Raw genomic sequence first — 25,981 nt, 5'->3', positions numbered from 1 at the left:
TTTGGGTTTAAGTCTCAGTAATACAAAAAAACACCCATACATTCACCAGTGCCCATTCTCCACCACCAAAAATCTCAGTATACCCCCATCCCACCCCCTCCCCCTACCTGTGGGGCAGATGATTTCCACATTACTCTCTCTCTACTTTGATCACATTCAATATTTTGACACCAGACTCACCATTAATATTTGGGATTTTACCCCAACACTCAGAACTGCTGAAAAGGCAACACTAGACAATTTGTTTTCTCTTGCTAGTTATGAATAACATATGATGTTGTGTGGCTGCACTGGTAGCCGAGTGATTTTGAAATTCTGAAATTTTAACACTTAAATCTGGAGGGATTTCTACCAAAACCTTCTGGGTTCCAAGATTTGTTCCTGAGTCTCTGGGATCATGGCCATTAAGCAGCTTGATCAGGAGCAAGAAAGGCCATCTGTGGGTGGCGACTTGGGGTCTCATTGGGACAGAGAGGAAAGGACCGGCTCCACCCTCATTCGGAGGCCCTGCGTGTCTCATCACTGCGGGCCCAAACCTGACTGTCCAGTGGCCTCTGGAGGATGGCAGCCACTGAGCTGCCCAGGGGGAGCAGGTGGAGGGACAGTACCCTTCCCCCCTGGGGTGGCCCGGCGACAATAACCTACTGCGGGGTCCAGATGCATTTCTGCCAAAAGCCACTGGGTTCAAAGATTTGTTTCTGAGTCTCTGGAATAATGGCCGTTAACAGCTTGATGAGGAGCCAGAGAGGCCATTCATGGGTGACGACTCGGGGTCTTGTTGCGGTGGGGAGGAAAGGGTCTGCTCCACCCCCATCCCATAAGGCCCCACTGGTCTTGTTACCAAGGGCCCAAACGTGACTGTCCAATGGCCTCTGGAGGATGGTGGCCACCAAGCCACCTAGGGGGAGCAGACAGAGGGACAGCACCCTTTCCCCCTGGGATAGTCCGGCAACAGTAACTTACTGTGGGTTCAGATGCATTTCTGCCAAAAGCTGCTAGATTTCGAGATTTGTTTCTGAGTCTCTGGGATCATGGTCATTAAACGACTTGATCAGGAGCCAGAGAGACCTTTCATGGGCAGCGATTTGGGGTCTCGTTGGGATGGGGAAGAAAGGGTCTGCTCCACCCCCATCCCGTGAGGCCCCGCATGTCTCATCACTGCAGGCCCAAACCTGACTGTCCAATGGCCTCTGGTGGATGGAGGCCACTGAGTGGCCAAGTCAGAGGGACAGCACCCTTTCGCCCCTGGGGTGGCCTGGCAACAGTAATCTACTGTGGGTCTGGATGCATTTCTGTCAAAAGCCACTAGGTTTCGAGATTTGTTTCTGAGCCTCTGGGATCATGGCCATTAAGCAGTTTGATCAGGAACCAGAGAGGCCATGCCTCCAATTATATAGCTGAACCAAGGTGGTTTGTGGGTGTGTCTCCCACATACCTAACTTTTGGCCGTTTACTTTCTTGGTAAACTTTGCCCCAAGTTTTTGGGGTCTGGCCAAAGGCACAGCAGCAATTTTGGGGTATCTAGAAGTCTGAAGATGCCATCAGGCTGCTGATGCACTCGCTTCACAGGTAGAGACTGACCTGCTGGCGGCACCATACCCCCTATCTGACTAGTTTTAGATATCAGATTTATTATATTAAAATATTGAAATTTTTATGGTATTGTATGATTTTTTTTTTTTGCTTTTTGAGTCACTCAGCATTGCTCAGGGGTTACTCTTGGCTCTGCACTCAGGAATAACTGGTAGCATTGCTTGGGGGACCATATGGAATGCTGGAAATCGAACCCAAGTTGGCCATGTGTAAGGCAGATGCCCTATCCAATGTACTATCACTCAAGAGCACAGTTTTTCTTAAGCATATTTTATGTCATTTTCTGTGTGGACTATAGGGACTTTGTATGACATAAAAATGTTCTCTGCTTAGATGACTGGTTAAAGAAACTTTGGTACATCTACACAATGGAGTACTATATATCTGTTAGAAAAGATGAAGTCATGAAATTTACTACCAGTGGTACTACATGGAAAGTATCATGCTAAACGAAATGAGTCAGAAAGAGAGGGACAGACATAGAAAGATTACATTCATCTGGGGAACATAAAGTAACAAAGTAGGAGACTAACACCCAAGAATAGCCGAGATAAGTACCAGGAGGTTTACTCCATGGCTTGGAGGCCAGCCGCACAAGTTAGGGGATAAAGCAGCTCAGATAGAAGGGAGCACCAAAAAAGGGTGTTGGGAGGATCTTCCCAGGATGGGAGATGCATGCTGAAAGTAGACTATAGACCAAACCTGATTGCCACTCAATGCCTCTTTTGCAAACCACAGCACCCAAAAGGAGAGAGAACAAAAGGGAATGTCCTGCCACAGAGGCAAGGTGGGATGGGGAGAATGGGGGTTGGGAGGGATACTGGGATCAGTGGTGGTAGAGAATGGGCACTGGTGGAGGGATGGGTACTCAATCATTATATAACTGAAACCCAAGCACAAAAATTTGTAAGTCTACAACTGTACATGGTGTTTCACTAATAAAAATTTTAAAAATGTTCCTGCTTAATGAATGATTTTTTCTGACCCTACAAATTTATATGTTCTATCGATCAACAAATATAACAGGTTAAACGTTATACTGAGTGGAGCATCTTATTTTTAATGTAATTTTAGTGTTTCATCTTAATTTATATATAGATGTTTTAATTTAAATTGTTAAAATTAAAACATTTAGCTTGTTTTAAAATTCACTACAATTTCCTTTTTCCTTAGTTTTGAAACCTTAATAGCAATTTAATTTTTTGTTTAGGCAATAAACTTTTTTTATGTATTGAGATAAGCCCCTATATAGCACTGTAGCACTGTTCTCCCATAGTGCATCAATTTGCTTGAGTGGGCACCAAGTAAGTCTCTATTGTGATACTTATTGTTACTGTTTTTGGCATATTGAATACGTAATGGATAGCTTGCCAGGCTTTGCTTTGTGGGCATGGTACTCTCGGTAGCTTGCCAGGCTCTCCGAGAGGGGCAGAGGAATTGAACCGGGGTCGGCCTGGGTCAGCTATGTGCCAGACAAATGCCCTACCCACTGTGCTATCGCTCCAGCCGCCCCCATATGTATAAGTGATTTAAAAATATCATTAATCTATTTTGAATGATCTTTGTATATGATGTGAGATATGTTTAATTTCACTTTTTTCTAAGGTGGACTTTTAGTTTTCATAGCACCTTTTATTAAGAACTATTTTTTTATTTATTGAATTGTTGTGAAAGCTTTGTTAGAATCATTTGACTAAAATGTTAGGATTCTTTTGTGGACTCTCAATTCTGTTTTCTTGATCTGTTTTCTTCCTCAATTTTAGGTGATTAGCCTCATGCCATTACCTTACTATTTTAAAAATGCTTTTGATGCTGGTGATCAAATTTATGGCCTCATGCATTTAAGGCAAGTGCTTTAACTACAGGGTTACAGGCCCATCTCTATTATCTCACATTTTATTACTAATAGGAATACTTTCAGTCTAACGCTCTCCCAACAGAGCCATTTCGGCAAGTGTGCCGGAGCAATAGCACAGTGGTAGGACATTTGCCTTGCACGCATTCAGACCGGCCGAGCTGGGTTCAATTCCTCCGCCCCTATCGAAGAGCCCAGCAAACTATCGAGAGTATCTCACCCACACGGCAAAGCCTGGCAAGCTACCCATGACATATTCAATATGCCAAACACAGTAACAACAAGTCTCAAAATGGAGATGTTACTGGGCCCGCTCGAGCAAATCAATGAACAATGGGAGGACAGTGACAGTGACAGTGACAAGAATACTTTGAAATGAGGAATTCCTTATATTTGCTCTTATGCAAAAATTTTTAGGGTCCAAGAGTTAGTCCCGTGGATAAGGTACCTTCCTTGTGCACAACCATCCCTGGTTCTATTGCGGGCGCCACCTATGGTCCCTATAAGAGTGATTCCTGAATTTGAGCCAGGAACACAGCTAGGTGTGGCCCACAAACCAAAAAAACCCCAAAACACAGATGTTTAGATCTTTTAGTTATGTGACATTTCCATCCGAATTTCAGGATTATTTTAGAAATTTCTACCCAAAAGCCATGTAGAATTATTATATTAATTGGTTGAAACATAAGTAAATTATGGAAGAGTTGCTATCATAAGTCTTTCCATTCATGAGTATGCCATATTTTTCTTTGTAGTGATTGTGGTACTGTGGTTTACAATATTTTTAATGATGGTTTCTCAAGTATATATTCCAACACCACACCCAACGCCTGTATACCCTCCTCCATTCCTCCCAAGTTTCCCAATGCCCTCCCTTTCAAACTCTGCCCTTCCATCCCTCCCAAATCAGTTGTGTGGATCAGTGATGTCTTTGGCCGTTTGTTACTCCCTTGCTATGCATATTTAAGCCCCACGCATGAGTGAGATAGTTCTGTATCTATCCTTCTCTTCTGACTCACTTCACTCAGCATGTTAGCCACTCATTGATCCATGTTGAGGCAAATGCGTTTCTTTGTCTTTTTGGAGCTGCACAGTGTCCCATGTATGTATATGGGATATATATGTCTATATATATCACTATTTTTGGAGGAGTCATCCATAGTTGGACATTTGAGTTTCCATTGTAAAAATTGTTGCAATAAATGTAGGTGTGTATATATCATTTTTTAATTAATTTTTTTTGTATGTTGGGGATAGATTTTTCGGAAATGGTAAAGATATATAAAGCATTTACAAAACTGAACAAGAGAAAATCCAGTGAACCCTTCTAAAACAGGGAGATAAGATGAAAAGACACTTTACCAAAGAAGACATACAGATGGTTCATGAAAAAGTGCTCATGATTAGAGAAATGCAAATCAAATCAATCTTGAAATATAATTTTCAGATCAGTGAGAATAGCAGGCATCATGGTGTGGAAGAAGCCAGTGTTGGAGGGGTTGTGGTGAAAAAGGAACCCTCATACATTGTTGGTATGAACATAAGCTGGCTTAGCTTCTATGGAAAGCAATTCGGAGAGTTCTCTAAAATATTGAGTTGCCATATCACCCAGCAACTCCACTGCTAGGCATTTAACCCCAAAACACACAATAATTTTCAATTTGGTGATCGTAATCATGCTCAGCAATGTGTTTTTATTTTATTTATTTATTTTTGTTTTTTTTTTTTTTTGGGTCACACCTGGCAATGCACAAGGGTTACTCCTGGCTTTGCATTCAGGAATTACTCCTGGCGGTGCTCGGGGGATCATATGGGATGCTGGGAATTGAACCCGGGTTGGCAGCATGAAAGGCAAATGCCCTACCCACTGGACTATCACTCCAGCCCCAATGCTTTTTTTAAAAATTTTTTTAGGTCCCAAAGTTTTAAACTTTTAAAAAATATTTCCCAAGTGTTTTATTTTAATGCAGTTGTAAGACATTGTGTTACTGATTTAATTTTTTAATGTTTTTATTGTTAATCTAGGTATGCAATTGAATTTCAATTTTGATCTTGTGCCATAACCTTGTATACTTGGCCTTTAGTTCTAATTTGTATATGTGTGTTAATTTGGATTTTCTGCATACTGGATCATGTCAAAGGTAAATGAATACAGTTTTAGTATTTCTCTTCCAATTTGAGATCTTTGCATTTTGTGCCTGTCAGACTGAAGTATTTAGAAAGCCCAATACGATGCTGAAAATTTACACCAGCAGTCATGCGTGTTTGTTTTCTTTTTTTCTCTCTATTAGGAAAAAGCCATTTTATCTTTGACCATTAAGCCTGATTTTTGCATTACTTGTTCTCTTGCTAAGGTTAAGGAAGTTCTTTTATATTGTACATTCATTCAGAATTTTGGGGGGCTTTCCCAAGGGGGATCCTGGAGACAATACCGATTGATAATTGGCCCAGAGGTGTGGGCTTCATGGCTTGGTGCTCAGGCATGGTGGTACAGTGCTATGTAGGCTTGACACTCCTGGAAGTCTCCAGGGTCATCCCATTGGTGCTTGTGGGCTACTAGGACTATATCTGGCCATATCTGGGTAATGTAAAGGGTCAGAAATCAAATCCTGGGCGTCATACATGCCAGGCATGAACTCCTCTCCTTTGAGCTCTTATCTAGGCTCTTTAGTGAGAATTTTATTTTAAATTATCTGTCTCAAACATTTCCTCTAAGGTTATATGTTGCCTATTTATTTTCCTAATTATTTTTTTCTTATATGGTAGACTGAGTAGATGTATATTGTTGAGTTTGGTTTATGTATCTTTCAGTATTTATGATTTTTGTATAGCTGAGAAGCTGTTATATCATTTGCATCCTGTTAAAATATTTGAAATCATATATTTAAATTTTGTATTTATTATTTATTCATAGTCCTCACTACTATGACATATCCTTTCTAGCATTTCCACAGAATGCCTAGATTTTTTATCCAGACTACTTACTCATATTTTCTGAAATGGCCCAAACTACAAAACCTGTCAACAGCTATTATGTTCAAAATCTCTTCTTAGATTTCATCTCTGAAAACAGATAAATTGCTCTGTAGATTGGCATATTCTGAGTTAAAGACTGGGAACTGTCATGCAAACCTCTGGGATTCACTCGCAGTTACTGTCTTTACTTTCACACTCAATTTACGCCTTGAACTTTTATTTCTGCATCTTTAATTTAGTAATGTCTAAAGTGAATCATATTGACATCTTTGATTTTCCATCATCGGGGCTTGGTTGCAGGGAATGAGACAAACTGACCTAAGGAGACAAACATACAAAGACTTTAGGGTCACCTGAGCTGTCATCATGAGCTCACAGACTTCTAATTTTTTCAATACAATATCAAAAGGAGACAAATATACAAGGATTGCCCAAGCATTAGGGTCATCTGAGCAGTCATCAGTGAGCAAAGAGGATGCCAATTTATTCAATTTATTCACTCCACCACCCTGGCTCCCAACAGGTGAACCATTGTTTAAGGTGACAGACATTAAGTTAATAAGCACATCCATATTCAGTACATACATGAAGAGCAGAGACTGGTATATGTCAGATAGCTAATCAGCAGGCACCCTTAAAGTTTAGTGTATGGTCGTGACAATTCCCTTTTATATTTTTTTTTGCCTATGTCACCTTCTACATATAAAAGGCCCTAAATAGTTTTATTCTCTTCTTTCCTAGGTGTTTTTGCTGGTCTTTATGGATAGATCATATTCTAAAGGACCTGAACTGTTTCACCTAGGGGACTATCTAAACCATGAGGTTTCTGTTAGGGTCATGATTTTTTTCACAGGACAACTACTTTTTTTTTTTTAATCTTGGCCTATATATCCCGTGCTTTGCATTAAGTAATTTTGCTAGGAAGTTTCACACATGGAGTTTTATATAGGAATTTTCTCATGTCTCACCTCTCTTGTATTCTCCTATAATGTCTCATGGTTGCTATCTGATGGCTGTTAACAGTTTTACATATCTTCTTTTAAGTTTTGTGCTCAATAATTTCTAATCAGGGCAGGTCGAATACTAGTGACTCTTCTAATCATAATCAGAATTCTCTTGTTTTCTCTACATTTCAACATTGAACATAGATATGCTTAGAGATGATGAAATCACTCATATTCTGGTTTTATTCTTTGCCAGATTTATTTAATATGCACTGGATTTCTCCTGCATAAACTGAATTAAGTACTCCAACCAGTATAGTAACTCTTTTCTTTCTTAGTAGTATGAGGAATCCAAAGTGGTGGCCTAGTGACAGTATCAGCTTCCAGTTTAACAGATCTTTTGTTGAATTCTCTGGTCGAAGCATTCTCGATAAATTAGGACCTTTTAACTAGCAGGACTAAGAATTGTGAGGCTTGAGAAGCACAACTTTTCTCATGGTAATAGTGAGAATTTTCCTCAACTACTAATTGGGCAGTAATAGCAGTGCTTTTCAGTTAGGCGTCATTTCCGTGTTTTTTGTACAACTCTGTAAACCAGACTTGAACTTAATTATTCCTTAATCACTGATCACAGGTTATAGTCTGTATTGAAAGAGGGAACATGGTACAAACATGTATCAAACCATTTATGTATATGATATACATGTAGTCAGGGCTTGTTTGATTCTCATATACAATGATTCTACTTGATGGAGTATTATTAGGCTTGTTAAATTAGGTCTCCATGAGATTGTATGCTCATTTTGTAACAGGTAGGTCAAATGCGGTAACAGTGATCCATATTGAATTTTTCTCTTCCCAGGACACAGACATCTTTTTTTTTCAAAACAAAACAAAACAAACAACTTTTTTATTGAATCACTGTGAGATAGACAGTTACAAAGCTATTCATGATTGGATTTCAGTCATACAGTATTCCAACACCCATCCCTCCACTATTGTACATTTCCCAGCACCAGAACTCAGACATCTTGATAAATAGCTCTAATCACTTTGAGGAAGGCTTGGAGGATCACTTTCTGTAGAAAGTTTTGGCAGTGTATCAGAGCCCTTTCACAGGGATCCAGAGTTTCCTTCATTTAAGATCTGTTGAGATTATAAACTCATTAAATTCTGGGAACTGGTGAGGAACAGTGATTATTTCAGTGAGTTTCAATCTTATATATATCAAGTAAAAACTTGGGTAGGCTGTCTTCTGTTTCATTTCTGGAATATAATTAATCACTATCATAGATTTTTAGGTTTTTCAAACGTTTTTAATTGTCTCTTTTTGCCATAATGTTAGAGTCACATATGCCTTGTCACCTAGAGTGATGTGATTCCTGTTGGCGTCTATCACTCTGGGATCCCATTGTTCTTAATGATTATAATGAGCCTGACATCCTGACGTGCTAATAGTCACTAAAGAATTTGTATCAGCATATTTCTACAATCAGTGGTTGAGGAAATGATCTCTGGATCTTCCTGGGGGACACAGGGACTCAGTAGGTCATATAATAAATGTCCTTCCTCTCCTCTTGTCCTGTGGTCTTTATATTTCTTCTGTGTCAGGGTTTTTCAAACATTTGCATGTAGAAAATCTGGAGAATTTTTTAAACCAGTAAGCTTCATGGCCAGTTTCTGATTTAGTATCTTTGTAGTATTTAGTAGCTTATTTTCAAGACATTGCCTGCCTCCCCCCTCCCTCCCTGCTCTGTCTCCTCTCCCCCCCCCACACACACATACAGGTGATTCAGGTGGGAGTAGTCTGAGAACCCTGAGGACCATTGTCCTATATTATACAAAGGAAATTATGATCATCCTTATTTAATGTGGGACACCACTGTACATATATTTTCCTCAACTGTCTGACCAGTCTGTTAAAACAAACTATTCAGCTACTTGATCTAACATGTCACAGTGATCAGAGACAGGTAATTGAAAGTGCTTCTGAGACTCATGTAAACTCTTGCAGTACTGTAATAAAGAGTAAAGGATTCAGAATGGCTGGAGACATTTACACTAGACACATGTGAGAGCTTTTATCTTTGTCCTAAAACATGCTTCAGATTTATATTTGAACATTTCCATTATTTGTCAGAGAAAATTTATATCATAGTTGATAGCTGTTTATTTTCTTAAATCTGTGTTACAGATCAATGATGCAAAAAGGTTTTAGTTTTTTTATGGGACTGGAGTGATAGTACAGTGTGTAGGGTGCTTGCCTTGTACATGGTAGACCTGGATCCATTTCCACACCCCATATGGTCTGCCAGAAGTCATCCCTGAGTGCAACAGTCAGAAGTAAGCCCTAAGCACTGCTGGGTGTGGCCTAAACACAAAAAATAAAATTTTTCTCAAGTATGCAACTTACAATGTTATTCATAATTGAGTTTTAGGCATCCAGTGTTCTAGCACCAATCCACCATTGTAAACTACCCACATTTTGAAGTTAGTTTGTTGAAGTTAGGAGCTCATATTTTCAGTGTTGTTGATTCTGTGGTTTGCTCATATAGCCCTATCATGCCTTGACACCACCGTTGTACCTGAGGCCCTTGCCCCTGTCCCCTTTACTTCCTGTCTTCCTTTTCTTTCCCCTTTGAGTGTTTTTCCTTTCCTGATCCCCCTTCAAGTAATCTGGGGTCAAAAGTAGTCTAAGCATTCCCATTCACCACATTACATTTCCTCATCCAGTTATTCTATATACTACAAATAAGTGAGATCATCCTGTGTTTGTTTCTCTTCTTCTGGCTTCCTTTACTTAACATGATATCCTCCCAGCAGTGCTTTGTTCTTGCAGATGGTTCTTGGGAGCCTCCAGGCCTGTGCCTGGTGGTGCTCGAGCGCTGTGTGGTGCTGGGCCATTGCCCCAGATTGGCTGATGTTGGGTAAGTGATTGAATCCTAACCACTGAGATCCCAGCCTCTTGACTGGAGCTTTATGTATACACATATTTGCTTGTATATGGGCTGGAGCGATAGCACAGTGGTAGGGCGTTTGCCTTGTATGCAGCTGACCCAGCCATCTCGGGTTCGATTCCGCCACCCCCCTCAGAGAGCCAGGCAAGCTACTGAGAGTATCATGTCCGCACAGCAAAGCCTGGCAAGCTACCTGTGACATATTCCATATGCCAAATACAGTAACAACAAAGTCTCGCAATGGAGAAGTTACTGGGCCTGCTCGAGCAAATGGATGAACAATGGGAGGACAGTGCTACAGTGCTACAGATATCCTCCAGTTCCACCCAAATTCAGCAAATTGCATTTCATCTTTCCTTTCAGCTGCATAGTATTCTGTTGTGTTTGTATATCACATCGTTTGACACCTATGTTGATTCCCTATTTTAGTTATTATGCTGGGCTGGAGCGATAGCACAGAGGGTAGGGCGTTTGCCTTGCACACAGCCAACATGGCCGACCCGAGTTCGATTCCTCTGCCCCTCTCAGAGAGCCCAGCAAGCTACCGAGAGTATCTCACCTGCACAACAAAGCCTGGCAAACTACCCGTGAAGTATTCAATATGCCAAACACAGTAACAACAAAGTCTCATGATGGAGACATTACTGGGCCTGCTCGAGCAAATCGATGAACAATGGGAGGACAGTGACAGTGACAGTTATCATGCTAAGTGTTGTGTGCATGTTCTTTTGAATGAATGTGTCCTGCGGATAGATACTCAGAAGTGGAATTGCTAGGTTGTATGGCAGGGAAGCTCAATTCTTAGCTTATCGGGAAATCACCAGACTGTTTCCATCACGGTTGACCTGGGCAACATTGTCATCATCAGTGGGTTGGAATTCCTTTTCACCATATCACCACCAACAGATTGTTCATGGTATTTTTGATATGTGCCATTCTTGGTGTGAGATGATATCTCGGTGTTGATTTTGATGTTGTTCTTGCTGAGGTTTGAGACTTTTGATGAGTTCAAAGACTTGCCTGAACTACTATCCCTATCTACCAATGCAGGTAATTCTTCTGTTTCCTCATTACTCTTAGAGTTTTGTAGATACTGAAAGTTAACTTTTAGATTCCCTGTTGTCTGAATACTTGATCTGATTTGTTATTTTACACTAAGATGCTACTGCTTGTGGTCTATTATTGTATTCCTGTGACCCTTACATGGCATTTCAGTGGAGAGGCAAGTAAAGGTCTAGTTATTCCTATTTAGATACTGGGGCTATTATGGAAGTATTATGAGGTAGAACAAAGAACTGAGAGTTACCTACCAGCGTGAGTAGGGTGGTTAAAGGAGTAGTTATTGTACCGTCCAAAGCCCATGCATGCGTTTTGAGGTAGCCATGAGACCACTGGGGCCACCTGAGACTGTTTGTGTTTGGAGGCAGGGTCAGCTTGGGTGGATCTGAGGGGGGTGGTCTCAGGATACAAGGTGGACAGCAGCAGCTTCCCAAGGGAAGGGCTTTCCCAATGCAGGCTGAAATTGGCCTCTGCAATGGCTTGTTTGCCTTTAGTTTTATTTTAAATTATTAATTTATTAAGACCATATTTTTAGTTTATTAGGATGTAAGTGCTTATGTGATTTAGGGATATAATGTTACTGCACTGTAGCTGCCTTCAAATGCCAGTGACCTTCCGCCACAATCCTCTTCTCTTCCTCTCTCTCCCACTTTCCTTCTCCCCTTAGAAAAACCCAGTTTTGTTGTCGGCATCAAAGGGTCTGTTCTCATTTTACATTGTCTATTCCATGCTTCGTTTCTTTGTATGTTACCTATGAGTGAGATCATCTGCTATTTGCTTTTCTCTTTTTGACATGTTTTGCTTTGCATGTCCCCTTACAGTTCCATCCATCTTGTACCTAAAAGCTTTACGTCATCTTTTCTTATATCTGGGTGGTATTCCAGATATACACATCACAATTTCTTTATCCTTAACTGTTACTTTGTTCTTGGCACTGTTGATTTTGTTCCCTCTCATCCATGTTTGAGATTTTGTAAGATTCCTTTTTTTTTCTTTAAATTTTTAAATTAAAATTGTTTTCAGGACTGTGATTTATAATACTGTTTCTGGCGGAGTTTCATGTAGAAAACATTCTAGCCTAGAGTGTCCTTTTACCAATGTCAAAGTGTCCCCCACCCCTTGTCCTGTTATTCTGCTCTCATCAACCCTTCTCTCGCCCCAACTTGCCATAATACTTTTCAAGCTTTCCAAGTTCTTAGTTTCTGTTGCCTTTGAACATTTGTTATTTCCTTGCTATGTCTCTTTGACTCCACATGAGAGGGATCATTCTTCTGACTAACTTTACTCAGCATGATATTCTCCAGATCCATCCACATATACGTAGCAGCAGAATGCATGATTTTGTCTTTTCTTACTACTTAGTAGTATTCCATTGTATTATTTGTACCACTGTTTCTTTATCCAATCATCTTGCTCTTCCTAAAATATATTTATTGAGGGAACTAAAACTCGTCCAAGCTTGCATGAAGGATAATCTTACAGGGACAGAGTGTTTTACTGGTTTCTCTTTTATCTGTTTGCCTTGTTAGCAATTCCCTCATTCCTTCACCTGTGGCTTTAAACTGAGCTGCCAATCTGGATGCTGATTTAGGAAATAGGGTGAAATTTTTCCTAAGTTCTAATTATAGCGTCTCACTTTGTCCTCAAATCTTCAGTACATTGTATTTATTAGCCCTGTCCTCTGCTGTACACATGGATTGCTTACCAAACTTAGAAATCAGTTTTATTTTCCTCATAATCTCTGTAGTGTGCTGAATTCCAAACTTTGATCTCAACTTCTCTTTATTATATTAACATTATTAGGGATTCAAAAGTAATTTTCAAAAATAATTTTAATTTCAAAAGTAATTTTAATGCTCAAGCAAATTTTAATGTGGTTTACATAAAATTTACTATTAAAATTAAATGGTTGCTTAAATATTTAAAGCAATAAATTGTTTTAATATGATTTTATATAAATAATTTTTGAAACAAACTTAATCAGATGACATTGTTTTAAGTTTTGGTATAAGTTCTGGCTTTTTAAAGAAGAATAGGACTGTTCCATGTGCTTGTTCAGTGTCTGTTCCACTTTATAAATAAAATGGAGATTTTGGAAAACTCTATTCTATACTCATAAAAACAATAGAAAAATAAGTCTTAGGAATATTATGAAAATAGTTACTTTTAAAAGTTAATTTTGGACCACACCCTGTATTGCTCAGGGCTTTCTCCTGTTTCTTTGATCAAGAATCACTCTATGATCAAAGTGCTCAGGGAATAATATATGGTGCTTGTGGTCTAACCTGGTAGGCCACATGCAAGGCAAGTGTCCTATCTACTATTAATATAGTTCTTGCCTCATCAACGCTCAATCATTGACCCTCCTAGAATAGGATTGAGGAGCCCATTTACGGTACACAGATTATAGTTTGGGAAATAATACTCTAGAGAATAAATCTCCTACTGAGTAGTGGAGAGGTATTTAACTAGACATTGAATATTGGGATAGACTACTTAGTTCAGTTTCTTCTCTATGGAATCTCAATATATTTTTTAAGTCTTATCTGTTATCTCTCCTTCATAATAATAACATCTGCTATATGACATGTCCTTTAAAATGCTATTATTAGATTAAGATGATTGACTATCATTATCCACCAGTATCCTATTTTCAGAATATGTGCTTAAAATAATTATCTTTCTCAGAGAAGTAAAGGCTAAGAGAGAGGAAGGAAAAGATGGGTCAGGATGTGTTGGGCTGGCAGGCCAATTCTTACTAGGCACAGGATGGAGTATGCCCCTACATACTCACATATAAGAGATATTTTCTGAGATCAGAGCATTGGAACTGGATTCAACATATTTTTTTCTGTCATTTCCCTTGATGAGCTTTCTTTGGGATTTATTCATTTTGTGTGTGTTTATAGATTTTTTTGGGAGCAGTGAAGATAAATACATGTACTGCAGCCATTGCTTCTTCCTGTCATGTACCTGACAATAGCACTTTGGTTTCTCTTGCTATTTCTTGAAAACCTGATGTATAGGATTTTGTTTCCTCAAATTGCCCTGGGATCAGAGAGGGAGTACAGAGCTTAAGGCATTTGACTTGCATGAGAATGAACACCATTCTGTGTCTAGCACTGCATATGCTTCTCTGAGCACAGAGCCAGGAATAGCCCTTTCACACTGTCAAGTGTGGCCCAAGGTTTTATAATAATAATAATAATAATAATAATAATAATAAATAGTCTTATTATGTATGTGCTGGAGCAATAGCACAACAGGTAGGGCGTTTGCCTTACACGCAGTCAACATGGCCGACCCAAGTTCGATTCCTCCGCCCCTCTCAGAGAGCCCGGCAAGCTACTGAGAGTATCTCGTCTATATGGCAAAGCCTGGCAAGCTACCTGTGACGTATTTGGTATGCCAAAAACAGTAACAAGAAGTCTCACAATTTGTTGTGAGATGTTACTGGTGCCTGCTCGATCAAATCGATGGACAATGGGAGGACAGTGCTACAATGCTTATTATGTACTTATTATGTATATGGAAGACTATGTACTTCTAACTTGTTTACTGAAATACTTGTGCTGAATTCTGAACTGAAATGTAGAAAAACAGTTTCCCTGATGTTCTGGTGTTTTATGCTATAAAGTCACATTAAGAAGTCTAAGTGAGGCACTTTTTGGGATAGTTTTGACCACTTGAATTTCCCAGTTCTAGATGTGGAGCAGAGACAAGCTAAACCTGCTGTGGCCTGTCTAAATTTTTGCCTGAAAGAGTTTGTGAGCATTTATTTTTATCATGAGATTCTAGACTAAGCTGTCATATAGAAATAATTATTGCAATGTTTTTGTAGCAGAAGTAAGAAGATAGCACAATTTCTAGGCTGAGTGAGCAGAGAGCAGTGACTGGAAGAGATTGAGGAAAGGAAACAGGACAGTCTTAAACAGGCTTTTGCTGGAAGTCCTGAGAAAGTTGAGAAAAAGTGGATGGGCCCACCTTCTCCAGATGGAACTCCGGTGACCATGAGTCTCTACAAGCATAGCTTGGGCATGCGGGAACCAAGACATTTATTCCAAACTGCCATGGCACTGCCCCGGCTCCCAGGTAAACTCTGATTCTGGAAGGCACGCCCACAACCCACCCCCCAGCGCCATCTTTACAGCACACAGCAACAAAGAAGAAAATCGCTGGGGGGCTCCACAGCTCCTGGAGAATGCTCCAGGTCCCAAACAGAGCTGAGGTCACCAGGAAGTCCCAGATGGGGTAGGTGCTGCATCCCGCCTTCTCCAGATGGAACCCTGGTGACATCTCCTTATATACAAAGTGATCAATGGAAAGTAAATCATCCATATACATTTCTCTCTGAAAATCAGGCTTAACTCTTTTGCAAACCACAACACCCAAAAGGAGAGAGAGAACAGAGGGGAATGCCCTGGGAATGCCCATCCAACAGAGGCAAGGTTGGATGGGGGGGTTGGGGGGTGGGAGGGATACTGGGATCCGTGGTGGTAGGAAATGGGCACTGGTGGAGGGATGAGTATTCAAAATAAATAAATAAATAAAAGTGGATGGGCAGTGGAGGAAAGGAGATTGGAGACTTTTCTAATACACTGTCATCCTGTTCATCGATTTCCTCGAGCAGGCACCAGTAACATCTCCTTTGTCCTCGCCCTGAGATTTTAAAAAGTGCCACATTCAAGGCTCTTACAGAGTCAGGAGAATGAGATCCATCATTGTTACTGGTTTTTGGCATATTGAATATGCCACGGGGAGTTTGCCAGACTCTGCCGTGTGGGCAAGATACTTTTGGTAGCCTGCCAGGTTCTCCAGAGTAACAACTAGAAAATAAGATGTCGTGTGGCTGCAAATGCGGTCATGCGCTTCTGGGAGCTGGGTTTTATAGTCTCTGGGTCTTGGCCATTGATGGAATACATGGCGCCTGGGGGGGGGCACTAGTATGTAGATGTTACACCCACCAATTACCCCCCCAGTACCGTGTAATCTCATCAACGGCCAAGACCCAGAGACTATAAAACCCAGCTCCCGGAAGAGAACAGCGCAGAGTCTCTTGCCACCACACCTGGATGTCCTCACTGAGGCCCCTTGGAGGAGGGTGTGTTGAGTTTCCCTCCCCTCCCCCAGCAGAGCCCCGGCAGCTGAAGATCTCCGGTTCCAGCCACAGCCATGCTTAAGACTACTGTCCATACATTTGAATGAGCCTCATGCATGAAGGAACCCGCAGAGGAACCCAGGTGTGTGGGACCTGCGGCGAAGATCTCCAAACCTGCTCGGATTGGGATTGGGCCTCCTCCACCCAGATCCCTCATCTTCCAGTATGTAGGCATTACACCCACCAACTGCCCCCAGTGCTGTGTTTCTAATACACAGCGAAGGAAATATATAAATTGTTGCTACCATAATAGAAAAAAATTGATAATGTTTCTAATGATCTAGATAGTTAACCATGTTGATAAATTCTGGTTCTCTTTCTTGTTTCTGTTTTTTATTGTTTTTGTTTTGAATGGCAATCTTGTCCCAAACTGTACTTAACATGCCACTTTGTTTCATAGGTCTTCAGATCAAGAGGAATTATTCTTGAGGAACCATTTATTGGGAGCCTACTCTGCACTTGGACCTCATATAAATGATCAAATCTGAGACCGTTTTGATGCTGGAATGGATAAGACTTTGGTGGTTCTGGGCAAGGGTGTCGTGTATTCAGCACATGGGAATGATGTGAATTGTAGCAAGAGGGTAGACTTCTATTATATTCAAAGATTCTCACAGTAATATCTCCTATCCACCTGTTCTAATAAGGTATGCTTGTCGTTTCCCAGCAAAAAGTAGAGTATAATTGTCTTTCTCTAGGATATAGGCAGTTCGTAGCTATTCTGACTAATGCATAAGGGTTGAACTGATGCCGTTTGGTTTTAAAAAGATAACCCTTGAAAAATGAAGCAGCTTTCATTTTATTTTTGAAAAACTATGTATTTGGTGTTTTGGATCACACAAGAAATTCAGTTACCACATCCAGCTGTGAGTAAACCAAAACCTGACGGATGGTGCATGGCTAAGAATGCCAATCAACTGTTCCAGAAGATAGAGTTGTCCTTGCCAAAGTCATGCCCATTGCCAATTTTGTCAAGTCAGACTTCCTGTGATTCAGAATTCATGAACTTAAGAGTTGTTTCATGCACTAAACTATGAGGTAGTTGGAACTACTGGATAGCTTAAAAACTGGCACCATTTTTGGGACATAGTGAAAAAACTCAATGAAATAAATGCCTCCCCAAAAATACTTTTCCCAGCAAGACTCTCATTCATAATAGAAGGAACAACACACAGTTTCACAGACAAACAAGAGCTCAGGAACTTCATAGACTCAAAACCATGGTTACAAGAACAACTAAACAGGCTACTTTAAGGCAAGAAAGGCCTCTCAAATACACCAAATTTTAACAGAACAATGGGACAAAATCCCATAACAATAGTCTCTCTCCATGTCAATGGGCTAAACGCACCAATTAAAAGACATAGAGTGGCAGGATGGATTAGAAAATTGAACCCAACATTCTGCTGCCTGCAAGAAACGCATCTCAATAGTCAAAGCAAACACAGACTCAGAGTCAAAGGCTGGAAAACAATCCTACAGGCAAACAGCTCCCATAAAAAAGCTGGGGTAGCCATCCTTATATCAGACCACATCGATTTCAGAGTGAGGAAGGTCATAAGAGACAGTGAAGGCCATTTCTTATTGATCAAAGGATCTGTACAACAGGAAGAACTTACAATAATAAATGTATATGCACCTAATGAGAGACCAGCAAAGTACTTAAAACAACTACTCATAGATTTGGAAAAAGACATCAATAGCAACACAACACTAGTGGGAGACTTCAACACTGCTTTGTCACCTCTTGATAGATCAACCAGACCCAAGCTTAGCAAGGACATACTTCATTTGAGGGAAATAATGGAATAAAGGGACTTAGTAGATATATACAGGACACTTCATCCACAAAAAGCTGAATACACATTCTTCTCAAGCGTACATGGAACATTCTCCAAGATAGACCACATGCTGAGCCACAAAACATGCCTCCATAAAATTAAGAAGATAGAGATTGTATCAACAATCTTCTCAGACCATAATGCGCTGAAATTAGAAGTAAATCACACACAAAAACAGAAAACTAAATCAAACACCTGGAAATGAAACAGTGCACTATTGAACAACGAGTGGATTAGACAGGAAATCAAAGAGTAAATCAAAAGATTCCTAGAAACGAATGAAAATGAGAACACGAGTTACCAAAACTTATGGGACACAGCAAAGGCTGTGTTAAGAGGAAAGTTTATAGCTCTACAAGCATTCCTAAGGAAGGAGGAGCGAGCACACATAAGTAACCTAACCTCACAGCTTAAGAGCTTGGAGAAGGACCAAAAAAAGGAGCACAACCCGAACAGGAGAAAGGAAATAATAAAACTCAGAGCAGAGATTAACGAGATGGAAACCCAAAAAACAATCCGAAAGATCAATGAAACCAAAAGCTGGTTCTTTGAGAAAATTAACAAGATCGATAAGCCTCTAGCAAAACTCACAAAGAAAGGGAGAGAGAAAACCCTAATAAACCGAATCAGAAATGAAAAGGGGGTCATTACAACAGAAACCACAGAAATTCAGAGGATCCTCAGGGAGTACTTTGAGAAGCTTTATGCCACGGAACATCAAAACCTCGAGGAAATGGATAAATTCCTAGACTCCTACAGACTCCCAAGGCTGAACCAAGAAGACCTGGAATACCTGAACAGACCTATCACCATCAAGGAAATTGAAATGGTAATAAAAAGTCTCCCCAAGCACAAAAGTCCTGGCCCGGATGGATTCACTAGTGAATTCTTCCAAATCTTTAAAGAGGACTTACTCCCAATGCTCTTTAAGCTTTTCCACGAAATTGAAATATCAAAAACACTTCCGAACAGTTTCTACGAAGCAAATATCACACTGATACCAAAAGCAGACAGAGATACCACAAAGAAAGAGAATTACAGGCCGATATCCCTGATGAACACAGATGCAAAGATCCTCAACAAACTACTAGCAAATAGAATCCAACTACTCATCAAAAAGATCATACACCATGACCAAGTAGGATTCATCCCAGGGATGCAAGGATGGTTTAACATTCAAAAATCAATCAACATAATCCATCATATCAACAAAAGAAAAGATAAAAAGCATATGATTATATCAGTAGATGCAGAGAAAGCATTTGACAAGATCCAGCACCCCTTTATGATGAAAACCCTAGCCAAAATGGGTATAGAGGGGACATTCCTCAACATAATTAAAGCCAACTACCACAAGACTACAGCAAGCATCATCCTCAATGGGGAAAAACTGAGAGCCTTCCCTCTAAGATCAGGGACGAGACAGGGATGCCCACTCTCTCCACTGCTGTTCAATATAGTACTGGAAGTACTTGCAATAGCAATTAGGCAAGAAAAAGATATTAAGGGCATTCAGGTAGGAAAGGAAGAAATCAAGCTCTCACTATTCGCAGATGATATGATACTCTACTTAGAGAACCCAATAACCTCCACCAAAAAACTCCTAGAAACAATAAACTCGTATAGTAAAGTTGCAGACTATAAAATCAATACCCAAAAGTCCATGGCTTTCCTATACGCAAAAAGTGAGAGAGAAGAAAGCAACATGAAAAAAACAATCCCATTCACAATTGTGCCCCAGAAAATCAAGTACCTAGGAATCAGCTTAACTAAGGAAGTAAAGGACCTGTACAAAGAAAACTACAAAACCCTACTTCAGGAAATAAAAGAGGACATGCGGAAATGGAAAGATATCCCCTGCTCATGGGTCGGGAGACTTAACATTGTCAAAATGGCAATACTACCGAAAGCATTGTATAAATTCAATGCTATCCCTATAAGGATACCCATGACATTCTTCAAAGAAATGGAGCAAACACTCCTGAAATTTATATGGAATAATAAGCCCCCACGAATAGCTAAAGCAATTCTTGGGAAAAAGAAAATGGGAGGAATCAACCTCCCGAACTTCAAACTGTACTACAAAGCACTAATAATTAAAACAGCATGGTACTGGAACAAAGGCAGAACTGCAGACCAATGGAACAGGGTTGAATACACTGACATCTCCCCTCAATCATATGATCATCTAATCTTTGATAAAGGTGCAAGTAATGTGAAGTGGAGTAAGGAAAGCCTCTTTAATAAATTTTGTTGGCATCACTGGATGGCTACATGCAAAAAAATAGGCTCAGTACTCTGCCTAATACCATGTACAAAAGTAAGATCAAAATGGATTAAAGACCTCAACATCAGACCAGAAACCATAAGGTACATTGAAGATAAAGTTGGCAAAACCCTCCATGACATTGAAGCTAATGGTATCTTCAAAGATGCCACGCCACTGGCTGAACAAGTGAAAACAGAGATAGATAAATGGGACATCTTAAACTAAGAAGCTTCTGCACCTCCAAAGAAACAGTGACCAAAATACAAAGACAGTCTATAGAATGGGAAAGGATATTCACCGAATACACATCTGACAAGGGGTTGATATCCAGGATATACAAAATACTGGTTAAACTCCACAAGAAGAAAACATCCAACCCCATCCAAAAATGGGGCAATGAAATGAACAGAAACTTTCTCAAAGAAGAAATCCGAATGGCAAAATAGCACATGAGAAAATGCTCTACATCATTAATCATCAGGGAGATGCAGATCAAAACCACAATGAGATACCATCTCACACCTCAGAGACTGGCCCACATTCAAAAGAACAAAAGCAACCGATGCTGGCGTGGATGTGGCGAGAAAGGGACACTCCTTCACTGTTGGTGGGAATGTCCAATGGTTCAGCCCTTCTGGAAAACAGTATGGACGATTCTCAAAAAATTAGAAATTGAGCTCCCATTCGACCCAGCAATACCGCTCCTGGGAATATATCCCAGAGAGGCAAAATTGTATAGTCGAAGTGACATCTGCACTTGTTTGTTCATTGCAGCACTCTTTACAATAGCCAGAAACTGGAAGAAACCTGAATGCCCAAGAACAGATGACTGGTTAAAGAAACTTTGGTACATCTACACAATGGAGTACTATGTAGCTGTTAGAAAAGATGAAGTCATGAAATTTATATACAAGTGGTACAATATGGAAAGTATCATGCTAAGCGAAATGAGTCAGAAAGAGAGGGATAGACATAGAAAGATTGCATTCATCTGGGGGATATAAAGTGACAAAGTATGAGATTAATACCCAAGAATAGCTGAGATCAGCACCGGGAGGATTACTCCATAACTTAGAGGCCAGCCGGGTATCCTAGAGGAAAGGGCAGCTCAGATAGAGAAGGGAGCACCAAATGAAGGATGTTTGGAGGATCCTCCCAGGAGGGGAGATGCATGTCGAAAGTCGACTATGGACTGAACATGTTTGCCACTCAATGCCTCTTTTACAGACCACAACACCCAAAAGGAGAGAGAGAACACAGGGGATTGCTCTGCCACAGAGACAGGGGGGGATGGGGGGATGGGGTTGGTGGGATATTATCCATGGTGGTGGAAAATGGGCACTGGTGGAGGGATGGGTATCTGATCATTGTATAATCGAAACCCAAGCACAAAAAATTGTAAATCTACAACTGTAAAAAAAAAAAATAAAAAAAAATAAAGGGAAAAATAAATATCAAAAAAAAAAAACTGGCACCATTTGGTATCTTAAAAACCAAGTTGTAAGAATTGTATGTCTCTTACATGGATAGTCTGAGTGAAGATACATAGTACTGAGTAAAATATGAGTTTCACTGAACATAACAGGGTAGGTGGTGAGTGGCATGATTTTTATTTGGTTTTAGGGTATTAAAACCTAAATTCACGTGGTGTATCTGAGTTCTAGATCTTTGAAGTGACACTGAAAATTAGCTTATTCTGGTTTATTTGTAAACATTCCATCTACTTTTTATTTGGTTTTCCTACTTAGCAGCCAATAAACTTAATGATTCTTTTATTTGCCTTCATATTGTACACATCATTTGTGTAAGATAAGTGAATGTCATTTGAAATTGTTCATGTTTCTATAGGGCATAATTCAAGTATTTAAAAAAAATCTGAAGATATTATAGGTATTTAAAATATTAAATTATATATAAAAGTTAGCACTCTGTTAACAAGGCTATTGACTAAGTAACTTGGTAACCTACACATAAATTAGAATGTTTTTATCAGATAAGTTTTATAGGTAAGATACCAACATGTTTTTTACTGATTAGAAAAATATTTTTATAATTTTGGAGTGTTTTACTGACACCTAGTGGCATTCAGTTTGTTTTCGATTCTTTTCAACTTTTTCTATTCATTTCTCTATGACTATCCTCTCAATGTTTAAGAAAACTGTTTCAAAGGTGTGAAGCTATGGGTGAAGTTTTTTGGAGTATGAATGGTATTATATGTATTTTCTATCACTTAATATAAATGAATGTTCTGATCATGCCATTTATTCTTAAGTGTAACTTTTATGTACTTTTTTTTACCTTCGTTTTCTTGATTCTTTTTCCCTCAGCTCTTTTCTATGCATATAATTTTGCCCCCTTGTCCTGCGTCTAGATTTTCTCAGTGTGCACAAAGTTCAATGCATGAGAGAATATGCTTAATGTAAATATAAAAACATTGTATTTTTGCCATTATATTTTTGAAAAATAAAATTTACAATGTTTTATACAGTTTGCTTTTCTTATTTAGCATATTTTTAGAACTTGAAGATAACTATCTCTAGTTCTATTTATTCTTTAAATGCATACAGAATCATTTAAAATTATTTTTGGGGAAGTCCCAAACAGTGCTCAGGAGACCCTTCCAGGGCCACTCTTGCTGATTCCAAACCAAATCAGACTTGCCATACTAATCCAAATGTTTGACTCTTGGGCCCAAAGGTGTAGTGCCACTTGGGCCCTGCCATGCTAGGCGACTAGGGTCACCCAGTGGTGCTCAGGGAATGTCAGAGCTATGCGGTTACTTGTAGGATAACAGTGGTTTGTCCTTTCTGCCTTGCCACAGGGAGCTTAGGTTTATTGGGTTACTCCCATCACGGTGCTCCCATTCCTCTGTGATTACTTGTGACCTCTTTCTTTGTGCTCTGCTTCCCCAATCAATTACCTTTATCTTCTAATCAGACTCTGTTAACTTGTAAATATTGCTTTTCTCTTCTCCTTAAGTCCTTTGCATAGTCAATTCAGAACAATGTCCTTTATGTATAGACACAGGAAGACAGTTAATGCTGTGCTTTTGTAACTTGGGGGTTAATCGACTCCTAATGATATTCACTCCCAGGAATCTGTTTTCTCAATTTAAGCTTCAGTTGCCCTTACTTCCTAGCACCCCCAAAGCAGGGTCTCGACGAGAGACTGGACGGACCCAGTACAAGCTGTGAGCTACCCTGGCATCGAAATGGACCAGGCCAAAGCTCCATAATACTTAAGTATAAATTAAGAGCATGGTCATGGAAAAATTCTGTCATGATCCAAAAAGTACAACTAGATATGACCCTGCTAGGGTTAGGAAAGATTAATCTAGCCTGAATACTGTAGTCTGAGATCTATAGCGAGATGTCCCCAGGAGGGGCATCCTATCAGATTATTATATCTCTTACTGTATCCATACAAAATAACTAATATTAAGAAGTAGAATTGAGATGTTAATTAAGATGTTAATTAAGTTATTGGACTAAGGAGAGGAGAAACAACCCTAAGTGCTATTTTGCCCTTGAGCAAAAGAAGGCCTTTCATATGTTGATTGGACCTAGGTGTGGTGGCTACCCCCAATGCAGGGAGTTGGTGAGAGACTATAGAGAGACCAAGGCAGCAAGTTGGAGTGAAGGGATGAGTGGGAGAGACAGAAGGAGATAGGAATTATGTGTTTAGTGAGATTGGAACAGGTAAGTGGGGGAAATGGTATAAATGGCAACTGATCACCAACCAGGTTGGCCCTCGTTCCCTCCTCCATGCCTCTGTTGGCTGTGAATACAGGCTGGGTTGGGGAAGCAGCCCTAGACCACCAAACACAGGTGGCGAGAGAGAGCTGAGGTGGGGTGGGGGGACTCCCCAGTCGTCTGCAGATTACACAGGTACTGCTCCTGGTTCCTTTAGGTTCCGGGTATGGAGCACACTCCTCAGCGTGCACCCCTGACCCTGTGACAACTCCCCGGCCCATGCTCTTCAGAGGAGCATGAATCTATTTTGATTTTTCTGTTAAGACATTTCTGTTCTTAGTCATTTTTCCTTTATCCCCCCACTTCTTGTTTAATTTTGCTATTATTTCCATTGCCAGTGGAGTTAAATCTCCAAAGAAATTTCTAATGTTAAAGTCTTAGGTGATATTACCTATGTTTTCTTATGTAGCTGATCTTTGAGATAAAAAAGGATATTTAGCATCTTTTTATATTTGTATTTAATCAGGGCATAAACCTATTCTACTCCTATTTTTAATGTTCTAATTATAAAACAATTATCAATAAAAGGGACACTTTGACCTGCTTGGGTTGGGTGCTGCATGCTGAAAGTAGACTATAGAATGAACATGGTGGCCACTTAATACCTCTATTGCAAACCACAACAACCAAAAGGAGAGAGAGAGAACAAAAGGAAATGCCCTGCCACAGAGGTATGGTGTGGTGTGGGGGGATGGGGTAGGGGTGGTGGGAGGGATACTGTGATCATTGGGGGTGGCGAATGGGCTCTGGTGAAGGTGAGATACTCGATCATAGTATAATTGAAACGCAAACATAAAAGTTTGTAAGTAAAAAAAAAAGAAAAAAGAAAAGTGATGAAAGTAAAAAAAAAGTTTAAATAAATAAAAAAGAGGGACACTTTGTTGTAGAGTTACATTGATTTTATTTTCTGATGGATTTGTGGTGGATTTCCAAGAAAGTGAAGAATAATGTTATTGCAAATAACATTATACTTACTAACTTAAATGGAAAGGATTTGGTTTTACATTCAGGATATTTGCTGTCTGTGTCTCTAATGGTTAGTTTTTATTTATATTTGGTTTTCTTCTATTTGTGTATTACTTAAGGGTCTTTATTCTGAAAGAATTCTGAATACTATTAAATACCATTTAAGCATTTATTGATTCAATCTTTAAATTTCTTTATGTAATAATTTATATTGATAGATTTTCTGATTTTAAATATTTACACACTTGAAGTAAATCTATTTGGCTAGATTAGATAAAACTCAGTTGTGATCCACACAGCTCGATCCCACACAGATGAGAATTGTTTATGCTTCTGAATAATTTAATAACTAATATGTAATCAAATGTGTGTCATCTTCCAAATAAGGATAAGGAATAATGTTGCAATTGTTTCAAAGCTGCTGATCCCTTCAAAACAAACCGTTTATTCTAAATTTTGTTTTTATCATGAACTGTTGTAAAAATTTTTGGTTTTGGGGCCGTAGTGGTAATACAGAGACTTGGTCTTAGTATGTAGGGCCAGAAGTACATCCTGAGCACTGCGGGGTATGATCCCCCCACCACCATCACCCAATTTTTTTTATAATAGGG

At 39.7% G+C, this 25,981-nt stretch overlaps 1 protein-coding gene across 1 annotated transcript in view; it reads left to right on the top strand.

Moving 5' to 3' along the window:
- Nucleotides 1–25,981, top strand: part of TDRD15 (tudor domain containing 15) — a 164,633-nt gene that overhangs the window by 10,086 nt on the left and 128,566 nt on the right.

This window comes from Sorex fumeus, unplaced genomic scaffold (assembly GCF_029834395.1).
Source record: "Sorex fumeus unplaced genomic scaffold, SorFum_2.1 ptg000006l, whole genome shotgun sequence".
Taxonomy (NCBI): Eukaryota; Metazoa; Chordata; class Mammalia; order Eulipotyphla; family Soricidae; genus Sorex; species Sorex fumeus.
Note: the sequence above shows the minus strand (reverse complement) of the source record. Positions and strands in the feature narration are given on the sequence as shown.